The 12,446-nt window shown below is 46.1% G+C and overlaps 1 non-coding gene across 1 annotated transcript; it reads right to left on the minus strand.

Annotated features, from left to right (window-relative positions):
- Positions 1–11,952: 11,952 nt before the first annotated feature.
- On the minus strand, positions 11,953–12,026 carry TRNAD-GUC (transfer RNA aspartic acid (anticodon GUC)). Its single transcript has one exon. It is a non-coding gene; the product is annotated as a tRNA-Asp (tRNA).
- Positions 12,027–12,446: the final 420 nt, after the last annotated feature.

A 12,446-nucleotide genomic window follows, 5' to 3' on the forward strand; every position in this document is an offset into this window, starting at 1 on the left:
GAGCACCATATTTGATACACACAAAGCGGGCCACGGTGGCAGTTAATATTCCAAGGGATGTTACTTAGATGTTACTTATGTGAAACTAAAAAGCCCATCCTTTCTCCCCCACCTTGGAGATGATGCTTTTCCATTTAAGCCCCAAAGATCCAGAAACCTGACAGTACTGGTGATGCCCTATACTCAGCATGATGGTTAGTAAGGAAATTTCAGCCTCTGTGTGAAGTGCTATGCTAGACTCTGAAAACAAGCTTAGTTTGTTATTCCTGTTCAAGAACGAATGATATCACTGCCCTACTCCTTGAAAACCAAACGTGAAAGTCACAGAAGATGCCTTGCAGTGTTTGTCCACATATTTCTGGTGCATTTGCTTCAAGATGATATGACAACCTCAGCAAATCACAAGTTAGTCAACACTTTTCTTAAGTATCATCTGCATAAAGAACACTGTGCTCTGGCTACAAAGGCACAAAGGGTTGGGGGAAAGAAGGTAATAAAATATCCAGAGCTGAACATGAGGTTGGAGGCAGTGTGGGCTGGTAAACTGCGCACTGAGCTGGTGTGGAAAAGCCTGGGTTCTGGACCCACCCCTCCATTAATAACTGCGTGCTCTCAGGCATAAGGTCTCTGGGCCTTTGTGCTCAATAAGCGATGTGGGGTGAGATAAACCATCCCAGAGGTGCCTTCCAGTTTGTGGTTCCAGTGAAGGAGGAGCCCAGAGGTGAAGAGCAGAGCCACGTTTCATTTCATTGCACCTCAAATCCTGATTGCACCTCAAATCCTGAGAAGACTAGACTAGAGCAAAAGTATCATTGATTGGATAGGAAGTTCAAGTGCCCACTTTCCCCAATTAGGTTTCAATGTTTTCAGTCCTTGAACCCTCCACTTTCCTCAGTTTATCAGAAGGAACTGCTGATGAGTACGTTAGCTCACTGGGACAGAAGCCCTAGCTGCCACCGAGAGCTGGACCACTCCGGAAATGTGGAAACTCATAGGAGCCTCAATAAGAAAATAGACTACTCATTAGTTTATTGTGACACTCCTGTTACAAAACTCTGAGTTAGAAACGCTGAGTTAGAAAGAAGGCTTTACCTCCCAGGTGGGAGTAAAGGAAGCTCATGGAAATCCAGGCCCTAATGTATTTCACCTGTGAGTACAATCTGCATCACTTTAGAAGAAGAATCAGAATCAACATAAGCAGACCAGCCTTGAGGGAAACGAAGCCACCTGCTGCCCTGAGCAGGCTGACCTGAGGGTGTGCTTTTCCCAGGCTCTGTTGGCCCTTAGGGCCAACCTAAAGGTAAGCTGGACCAGACTAGCTAAGGCCGTGTTCCTCCACAAGCCCACTATCCCCTCTGTGGCAAGTGTGCAGCCCACTGGAATTTTCCACAGAGGTCTCAACATCAGCATCTACAGGACGCTGGCCAACCTACCCATTTCAGCCCCTTCCTGTTCTGAGATTCTAGGAAGCCCTGAGGTTCAGCCCAGCCACCTCTCCAGGCCTTGGGCACCTCACCCCAGTTCTCACCCCCTGTTGACAGGGATTTGTCGAGACGTCCATCCATTGCCAAAAAATGAATCATAAATATAGCAGAACAGCACTCTCTTGGAACCCCCGTTAAGAAAGTAGCTGGAAACAGTGTGCCTTCTCATGCCCCCACTGGCATCAGCTGGCTAGGAGTGTGGTCTCTCAGAAGCATACTGGGTGACCACTCTTGTAGACAGCCCAAAGTGAGAAAGCATTGTCACCTGGAACAAACCACCACACACTGCTTCATGCTTAGGAACAAACAGAAACTGCTGAGCCATTTACACACCCTAAGAAAACTTGTAGAGATGGATCCCAGATTGCCAGCAGTTCTCACTCCTTCGTGGCTTTCATCATCCAGTCCTCTCTATCCAAAACACTTCTTTTGCTAGATAATTTGCATTTGTCCTTCAGGACTTACTGGAGATCCTTAGGTCCTTCCTTGGCCACCTGGCCTGCCTCCCAGGACACCCACATGGTATCCTCATCACCATGAACGCTAGCATCTGCACGTAGGCCAGCCTCTGAGTGGACTTGAAGGGCCCAGTGTGGGGCGTGGCAAGGAGCGAGCAATAACAGAAGGTTTCAGACAAATGATCCATGACCAATTGTGGCCTTGAAAGGGCCTCAGTTTCAGGAGTTCTGAAGAGTTTCTGATCTCATTTTCCTTCAAAACATGGCAACGTCCAAACTTCTGTTTGGGGTACAAATCAAGAATTGTATCAACTCTTGTGAAAGGTAACATCTCCTTCCATACTTCATGGGTGGAGAAAGAGAACACATTGGCTGTGGTTGGAGAAGCCTCTGGGAGATGAATCCTCCAAGGGAACAGCAACATTTCCCAAGCTACAGGGGTAATAATATATCTTTGAGAAAGATATATTATTACTCCCATTTAACTGATTAGCAATTAAGGCAGAAAAGTGGCCAAGTATCAGAACTGCTATGAGAAGGCCTGTTTTTCATTCATTAACCTAGAACCTTTTTAGCGAGAGCCTCCACTGTGCCAGGCTCTTTGCTAGTGCACAGGTATTGAACAAAACAGACTTGGTGTTTGTCATCAAGAAATGGGTGCAGGATTGACGTCCGCCAAATAAGTATATACAATGGACCCTTGAACAACGCAGGAGTTAGGGGCACAGACCTGACACGAAGTCAAAAATCTGTGTGTAACTTAGAGTCATCCCTCCATTCAGATCAGTTCAGTTCAGTTCAGTCGCTCAGTCGTGGCCAACTCTTTGCGACCCCATGAATCACAGCACGCCAGGCCTCCCTGTCCATCACCAACTCCCGGAGTTCATTGAGTCAGTGAGGTCATTCAGCCATCTCGTTCTCTGTCGTCCCCTTCTCCTCCCACCCCCAATCCCACCCAGCATCAGACTCTTTTCCAGTGAGTCAACTCGTCGCAGGAGGTGGCCAAAGTATTGCAGTTTCAGCTTTAGCATCGGTTCTTCCAATGAACACCCAGGTTTGATCTCCTTTAGAATGGACTGGTTGGATCTCCTTGCAGTCCAAGGGACTCTCAAGAGTCTTCTCCAGCACCACAGTTCTAAAGCATCAATTCTTTGGCGATCCCATCCCTCCATTACATGAATCCTTTTCATCCACAACTCCACATCCTCAGATTTAACCAACTGCAGATTGTGTAGTACTGTAGTATTTACTGTTGAAAAGAATCTGTGTATAAGTGGACCTGTGCAGTTCAAACCATGTAGTTCAAGTGGTGACTGTAATTGGAGGCTGTAATTAACAGCACAGAGGAAAAGCACAGAACAACAGAGAGGTTATATAAGGGGGGTGGGGTGTTATCTGATTTAATGGTATTTATTAAGAACTCAGTGCATGTCAGGATTCTGCGATGCTCAGACCTGGCTGGTCTGACCAAAGTCCTTAGGGCAGAAGAACCAGCTCAGGGAAGACACTAGAGATGCTCCCACAGGGAGGTCCTATGTTTCTCTGTAGTCTCATTTTCCTCATCTGTCAGAAATAAACAATAACACCTTTGCTACTTGCTTCACATCTGAACATGTGTTCAATGTTTGAAAAATCAATGTTCAAGCACTTTGCCTTTTAAAAATATGGGATAAAAAAAATAATAAAAATAAAAATATGGGATGACATTAATATTTGAATAAAATCTTTTACTGAAATGAGTGGTTATTTCCTTGAGTTCAGATTTATACCCAACAAACAGATATCAATCCCACCATCCCAACTCTAATTTTTATACTGTAATTTTTTAAACTCTGGCATGCTAATAAGTGAAAACACCTGGACTCAGATGCCTGCTTTCCTCGGGAACTCAGCATGGGAAGCCCTCCCTTCCTCCCCTCCCCGCACCTTCCCTGAGGTCTGAGAGTCGGAGCTTCCTGTCCAAGACCAGCTGAGGGAGCCACTGGCCTCACATTTATTTATAGGAATGTCTCTCTTCCACTCCAGTCCACCTCAGAAGGAGAGGAGATGGTGTGAGAACTTCAAAGAGAAGGAGCTAGAAACTGGGGCTCCTCCAGAGCCGAGGAGAAGAAAAGTGAGGCCTCCACCGCAGCTCCTCTCCACCTCCACCCCCCGGAGGTGATGGTGCAGGGCCTCCAGGGGGTGGAGGGAGGAGCTGCCTTGTCCCGGTGCCCACGTGACTGAAATGAGGTCCTCCTGGACAGGACAGAGCCCGAGAGGCCTCTGAGGGCCACCTCCCAGGAGGCAAAGGGCCCCAGGGGGCCAGGAGGACTGCCCTGAGGAGGGGCATGGTGACTGTGTGGCAATAAGGTAGAGTTCAGCTCAAGCCCTGCCTCTTTCCCCGGGTCTGACTCTTCTCTGGCACAGTTTCCGTCCTGCCTGGGGCAGCTGGGAGCTCGGTTCCAGCCTCTGTCCATAGAAGGAAGGAAAACAAGACTCAAGATAGTGTCCCTGTGGCCCTGATGCAGAAGACCACACCTGGAAGGGTTTCCTCTAAAGAAGAAGCTGCCTAGGAGAGGCATCTGCAGTCTGCAGAGCAGCAGGTCTGAGAGGCTGACCTTCTCCCTGATGCGGGGAGAGCGTGGCCCGTGTTGTTCGCAGGGGTTTGTCATACCGGCAGTCCCTTTTGATCTGCAGTGTCTTTGGGCAGGTAAGGCACTGTGCTGCCTGTCACCACACAGGTGGTGATGGACTCAGCCAGCCTGGGCCTGTTTGCTGTTACAACCTGGGGCCTCTTGCTACAGAGAAGGGAGAAAGTGATTCCCTGATCACCCCTTCCGTGGCTGTATGACCTGCTTTCTCTCCCTCCCCTCTAAAATTTGAGAAACTAGTTCTTGAAAACTCTAAATTGCCAAGGACTGACAAGCCCACCTCCCAGCATATATGTCATTTTAAAGGAACAGCGCCCTGATACAAAGGAACAGCTTCCATAGTAGAGCATCAGGCAAGAGATCCACAGAAGTGGTGTCTGAGGGCCCAAAGTGAAGGTCTTTACTCCTTTCCACCAGGCAGTGCTTGCTGCACCACCCTGGTGCTTAACAAAGTACCTGACACATGGCAGGTTCTCCCTAAGGCATTTGATGATGGATGCATGGATGGATGGATGGATAACTATCCCCAAACCTTCCATTCATTGACTTACTCAAATTATACTAGAACCAAGCCTGACCAGGAAATAAACAAGCACTAGGGATACTGCTGTGGGCTAGACAGACATAGCCCTGGTCTCACAGAGCCTAAAACCTAACAAAGGATACGGTCACCAAACAAACAGTAGCCAAATAATTTATGGTTGATACCACGTGTGCTATTTAAAGCTAATGGCAACAATTGTCACTTCCCTGGTGGCTCAGTGGGTAAAGATCCACCTGCAATGTGGGAGACCTGGGTTTAATCCCTGGGTTGGAAAGATCCCCTGGAGAAGAGCATGGCAATGCACGCCAGTATTTTTGCCTTGAAAATCTCTGAGGACTGAGGAGCCTGGCAGGCTACAGTCCATGGGGTTGCAAAGAGTCAGACACAGCTGAGAGACTAAGTATACAGCACAGTCAGTTCTGATCATTTAGGTATCCAGCTACTAATCTGTAACCCAATTTTGTAATCTGGCCGTAAATTTACAAAATTCTAGTTTTTTGTTTTGTTTAATTCTAGTTTTTTAATCTACTTTGCTGTTGTTTAAATACAAATTTGTTATAATTTTAATTCAAAGATTTATATTTAAGGTCCACAAATGAAAGTCAGGACATGTAAATTAAAATTCTAGGGAATTAGGTTAACATTCCAACGAATTAAGAAATTTCCACCAATTTATCCAAAGATTAGTGTTTTAAAGTTCAAAATAACTTTTATGGTGATATTACACTCATATAAAAATTACATGCATAGAAACACTCAAAGGAAATAAATAATAACAGTAATTACTTATTAAATGATATGGGTGATCTTTTTGCTATTTCCATTTAAAAAATTTTTTTATTTAGTGGATGATTATGACTTTGTAATAAACTTTTAAAAAATGTTATTAAAACATAGCATTCAGTTCAGGTCAGTTCAGTCACTCAGTCGTGTCTGTGACCCAAACTCATGTCCACCGAGTCGGCGATGCCATCCAGCCATCTCATTCTCTGTCGTCCCCATCTCCTCCCACCCCCAATCCCTCCCAGCATCAGACTCTTTTCCAGTGAGTCAACTCGTTGCATGAGGTGGCCAAAGTATTGGAGTTTCAGCTTTAGCATCAGTCCTTCCAATGAACACCCAGGGTTGATCTCCTTTAGGATGGACTGGTTGGATCTCCTTGCAGTCCAAGGGACTCTCAAGAGTCTTCTCCAGCACCACAGTTCAAAAGCATCAATTCTTTGGCGATCAGCTTTCTTCACAGTCCAACTCTCACATCCATACATGACCACGGGAAAAACCATAGCCTTGACTAGACGGACCTTGGTTGGCAAAGTAATGTCTCTGCTTTCTATCTAGGTTGGTTGCTATCTAGGTTGGTCATAACTTTCCTTCCAAGGAGTAAGCGTCTTTTAATTTCCTGGCTGCAATCAGCATCTGCAGTGATTTTGGAGCCCAAAATCTTACTGATATATTTATATATGTATGTGTATATATATACAGACACACACATAAAAACACATTTATTCTTAAACACTCATGTATACTCACCTAAAAATGGCAGAATACACACAGAATTTTTTAAGTATTTATGACGAGGTCGTGAGATTATAGCTACTTTTTGTTTTTCTGTATATGACACATTTTCTACAATAAACAAGCATTACTTAAGTAAGAAAAAGAAGTTTTATAAAACAAAATAATGAACGAACAAAACCCAGAAATTCCCACTAACTGATCGTGCTCTTGATTCCTGGGTGCTTTCTTCTTCCTGGTGTCTCTCTCTCCCTCGACTCTCCCCCTCCCTACCTTCTTGTTTTTGTTCAGTCGCTCAGTCATGTCTGACTCTTTGCGACCCCATGGACTGCAGCATTCCAGGCTTCCCTGTCCTTCACTATCTACTGGAGCTTGCTCAAACTTATGTCCATTGAGTCAGTAATGCCATCCAACCATCTTATCCTCTATCGTCCCCTTCTCCTCTTGCCCTCAATCTTCTCCCTGCATCAGGGTCTTTTCCAGTGAGTCAGCTCTTCTCATCAGGTGGCCAGAGTATTAGAGCTTTAGTTTTAACATCAGTCTTTCCAGTGAATATTCAGGGTTGATTTCCTTTAGGATTGACTGGTTTGATCTCCTTGCTGTCCAAGGGATTCTCAAGAGTCTTCTTCAGCACCACAGTTTGAAAGCATCAGTTCTTTGGCACTCAGCCTTCTTTATGGCCCAGCTGTCACATCTGTACATAACTATTGGAAGAATCACAGATTTGACTACATGGTCATTTGTCAGCAAAGTGATGTCTCTGATTTTTAATATACTTTCTAGGTTTGTCATAGCTTTTCTTCCAAGGAGCAAGCATCTTAATTTCATGGCTGCAGTCACTGTCCACAGTGGTTTTGGAGCCCAAAAAAATATGTCACTGTTTCCACTTTTTCCCCATCTATTTCCCATGAAGTGATGGAACCGGATGCTATGATCTTAGTTTTTTGAATGTTGAGTTTTAAGCCAGGTTTTTCACTCTCCTCTTCACTTTCTGCCATTGGAGTGGTATCATCTGCATATCTGCACCTTCTTGACAGGGTAAATAGAGTCTCAGATTCAAGCATCATCTCCACTGAAAGCTTTCCTGATTCCCACTTGGCCCCTACCCTCCCCAGCTGCAGGGTCCCCCACCCTCCTTTCTTGTGTGCCCACCATATTTGGTACCTACAACTCTGAGTTGCTTGCTTGCTTGATTTGAGCACCCAGCAGGCCAGAGCTCTGAACTCCAGCACACAGAATGGCCCCCGGGCAATGTGTGATAAACACTTGGACCCCACCTAGGTCACTGCCACAGCTTGCCACCAGTTTCTAGCCTCCAGCTCAGATCACACTGGCCCCTCCTTGATGGCTCCCTATTGTTCACCAAGAACCACAATGCCTTGGAGAGTCCAAAAGCCTCTATAATAAGGTACCAGCCCACCTTTCAGCCTCAGTTTTCTCTTTCGTAACCTCTCCCAAGACCACTGTTCTGCCCTTAACAGTCCATGCTTTCCCACCCTTGCTCCTTCTTTTAAACTGAAATTCTCTATCTCTATCTAAGGAACTTCTCAAAATTCACCCAGGAACTTCCCAGTGGCTAAGACTATGCTTCCACTGCAGGGATAGCAGGTTTGATCCCTGATCAGGGAACTAAGATCCTGCATGCCATCCAGTGTGGCAAAAAATTAAAAAAAATTTTAAATAAAAATTCACCCCAAACTAGGATAACATCAATAGCTACTCTTAGAACCGTGATGGGGATCAGATGATACAATGTGTGTGCCTTGCAACTATGAGGCATATAACAATTAGCAGCTGTTATTATTATCCTGATCATCATGTATGCATGATGATATGCATCAGGCATCACCCTAGATCCTAAGAATAAAGATTTTTTTTAAAAAAGTTCTTGTACCTGGTAATACTAATAATTCAATAATAAATTATTTTTATTATTTAGATAAATAATAATTTACCTAAATTTTTATTTTTTATAATAATAATTTTATTACTAATAATAAATAATAGTTTTTATTATTTAAGTAAATAATAATAATACAATATGGTAAGTATCATGACAGAGCCAGGAACAAAAAGCTGTGGGAGCCAAGTGTTAGGGGAGAGAAGTGATGGATCTCTGAAGAGATGGTATTTTCACTGAACCTTAAAGAATAAGTAGAGATGCAGACATAGAGAACAGACTTAGAGGGAAGGAGAGGGCGGGATGGTTTGAGAGAGGAGCCTTGAAACATACACATTGCCATGTGTAAAACAGATAGCTAGAGGGAAGCTGCTGTGTAGCACAGGGATCTCAACTCAGCGCTCTGTGATGACCTAGAGGGGTGGGATGGGGCAGACAGTGGGAGGGAGGTTCAAGAGGGAGGAGACATATGTATACTTATGGCCGATTCAGGGTTATTGTGTGGCAGAAACCAACACAACATTGTAGAGCAATTATCCTCCAATTAAAAATAAATTTCTGAAAAAATAGGAAGTAAAAAGAGTAAGTCGGAATCTCACCAGGAGAGAAGGAGACAGTAAGGTAAGATGCTCCATGCAGAGGACATGCCAAAAGCAAAACTGTGGAAGAAGGAACGAACAAGGAGCGCCTGGGCAGCTGCAAGCACCACCGCTGAGCCCTTTCTCCTGTTCAGGCCGCTGCAGAGAATCCCCTTCTTCTGCCTTCCGCCGCCCAGGAATCAGAGCCTGCAGTGCGGGGCCGAGATGGAGATTCCAAAGGCAGGCATATGCAGTACCCTGGCACTCTTTGGCCATCACCCTGATATGGGGAGAGGAGGCCTGATCCCCAGTGGGAAAGGCAGAGGTCCTCAGGTCCTGGCTGAGAGAGACAAGGCACTAGACGCTCCCCCAGAGACCTGGGCCACCCTTGCAGCAGAACACTGGAGAATCCACAGCCAACAGTGGCTTCAAGGAGGCAGTCAGGCATCTGAAGAGCAGCCAGCATGCTGCCCCTGAAGCCCTCCCACAACAATCGCTCTTTACCTTAGATGTCAGCTGTCTGCACAATTCACACACAAGGTTTATCACCAGAGGCTTGTCACACAGATGGTAACACTAACAAACTTCCCAAACATGATCTCCATGGCTAGGGGTGGAGGATGTAAAGGAAGGAACAGTGTCCAGAAGTTGGGAAAATCTATCGTTCTTATGTATATGGAGAAATTAAAAGTTCTCTAGAAATGTCAGGAAGCCTTTCTCTCCATCTTTAGCAAATTTGGTATCTCACCCTCACAACAGAGTAATATAATAAATTTTAAACTGTGTTCATGGTCCCTGCATTTTCCCCTACCCTCATTTCAGTCAGGAAACCAAGTTTAGTCATTTCTTGAAAGGGGATTCCAGCAAAGTGGAAATCAGACATCAACTCCAGAGCAATAGAAATCTCTTTTCTTCTAGAGGTTGTGGCAGGAAGAGTTTCTTTGCTGGGCAGTAAGGTAGGAAATGGAGAAGGCAGTGGCACCCCACTCCAGTGCTCTTGCCTGGAAAATCCCGTGGACAGAGGAGCCTGGTAGGCTGCAGTCCATGGGGTCACTAAGAGTCGGACACGACTGAGCAACTTCACTTTCCCTTTTCCCTTTCATGCACTGGAGAAGGAAATGGCAACCCACTCCAGTGTTCCTGCCTGGAGAATCCCAGGGACAGGAGAGCCTTGTGGGCTGCTGTCTCTGGGGTCGCACAGAGTCGGACACGACTGAAGTGACTTAGCAGCAGCAGCCGCAAGGTAGGAAATGGGCTTCCCTGGTAGCTCAGCTGGTTAAGAATCCACCTGCAATACAGAAGACCCTGGCTTGACTTTTGGGTCAGGATGTTCCCCTGGAGAAAGAATAGCCTACTCACTCCAGTATTCTCCGGCTCCCCTGGTGGCTCAGATTGTAAACAATTCGCTTGCAATGTGGGAGACCTGGGTTTGATCCCTGGGTTGGGAAGATTCCCTGGAGAAGGGCATGGTAACCCACTCCAGTATTCTTGCCTGGAGAATCCCCATGGACAGAAGAGCCTGACGGGCTACAATCCATGGAGTCACAAAGAGTTGGGCACAACTGAGCCACTAAGCATAGCACAGCACAGGGTAGGAAACAGAGATTCCTGGGACTGGAAAGGAGATAACAAGACTACAGAGAGGAATGCGCAAGTGGTTACAGATCCACTAAAGATTCCTATAGCCCAGGTTTGTCCCTCAGAGGAAAACAGAGAATGGACAATTAGAAGCGAACTAGGCCTCCCTCCAGAGAAGGCAATGGCAAGCCACTCCAGTACTATTGCCTAGAAAATCCCATGGATGGAGGAGCCTGGTAGGCTGCAGTCCGTGGCGTCGCTAAGGGTCGGACACGACTGAGCGACTTCACTTTCACTTTTCACTTTCACACGTTGGAGAAGGAAATGGCAACCCACTCCAGTGTTCTTGCCTGGAGAGTCCCAGGGACGGGGGAGCCTGGTGGGCCTCCGTCTATGGGGTCACACAGAGTCGGATACGACTGAAGTGACTTAGCAGCAGCAGCAACAGGCCTCCCTCATTCTTTGATAAACTAAACCCTGGGACAAGACTGAGTCCTCAAATGACAGAGTTGTAATTCCCTCCTAGTCCAGTAAAATAGGGACTCTTCTTTGACAGTAGAAGCAGCCCTTCCACCCCTGTCTGAGGATATTAGTCCTGCATTGTCTAAGGAAATTATAATGACCTCCCCTCAGGTAGTTGCCTTGCAAGATACTGTGAAATACAAGAAGATCTTTATGTTCCATGTTAATATTTACCAAGGGCTTCCCAGGTGGCTCAGTGGTAAAGAATCAGCCTGCCAAGCAGAGACCCAGGTTTAATCCCCGGGTCAGGAAGATCCAGTGGAGAAGGAAATGGCAACCCACTCCAGTATTCTTGCCTGGAAAATTCCATGGACAGAGGAGCCTGGTGGTCTACAGTCCAAGAGGTAGCAAAAAAGTTGGACACAACAGCATCTAAACAAAAACAACAACAGTCATCAAAGAGTAACCTTAGTGGAAGACGACTTTAATCTGAAATCGGTAGGATGACCCATTTTGTGGATACCCAGTCAGCCTTTTTCCCCAGCCAATAAGCTCATGAACAAAGTGGCCATGGTGGCAGCATGTTCAGTTGCTCAGTCATGTCCAATTCTTTGGGATCCCATGGCCTGTAGCCTGCCAGACTCCTCTGTCCATGGGATTTTCCAGGCAAAAACACTGGAGTGAGTTGACATTTCCTTCTTCAGGGGATCTTCCCAACCCAAGGACTGAAGCCAAGTCTTCTGCATTGAAGGCAGATTCTTTACCACTGAGCCACCTGGGAAGCCCAAAAGGCAAGAGCAAGGCATCCCTGGGTGGGCTTGAACCACCAACCTTTCGGTTGACAGCTGAACACGCTAACCGATTGTGCCACAGAAATGGAAGTTATACATGGGCTGGGCAACACAGACTTCTGTTCACCATGGAAAATAACCTGGCTTCAGTTACTGCTAAGTGCCCTGGACATGAGTTTAAGTGAACTCCGGGAGTTGGTGCTGGACAGGGAGGCCTGGCGTGCTGTGATTCATGGGGTCGCAAAGAGTTGGTCACGACTGAGCGACTGAACTGAACTGAACTGAACTGAACTGAAGTGCCCAAACTGTCAGCAGTGGAGATCAACACAGATTCCCAGATATGGTACCATTCCCGGGTGGTCAGCCAGCTACCTGGTGGCAGGTTTATTATATTGGATCTTTTACGGAAGTGACAGTATTTTGTTTTTACTGAAAAAGATACTCTAGAGTGGGATTTGCAGTCCCTGCCCACAATGCTTCTGCCTGAACTATCATCTTAGGGCTTA

The sequence above is a fragment of the Moschus berezovskii genome, chromosome 4, assembly GCF_049115385.1.
Source record: "Moschus berezovskii isolate FMDL1 chromosome 4, NW_MosBer_1.0, whole genome shotgun sequence".
Classification (NCBI taxonomy): Eukaryota; Metazoa; Chordata; class Mammalia; order Artiodactyla; family Moschidae; genus Moschus; species Moschus berezovskii.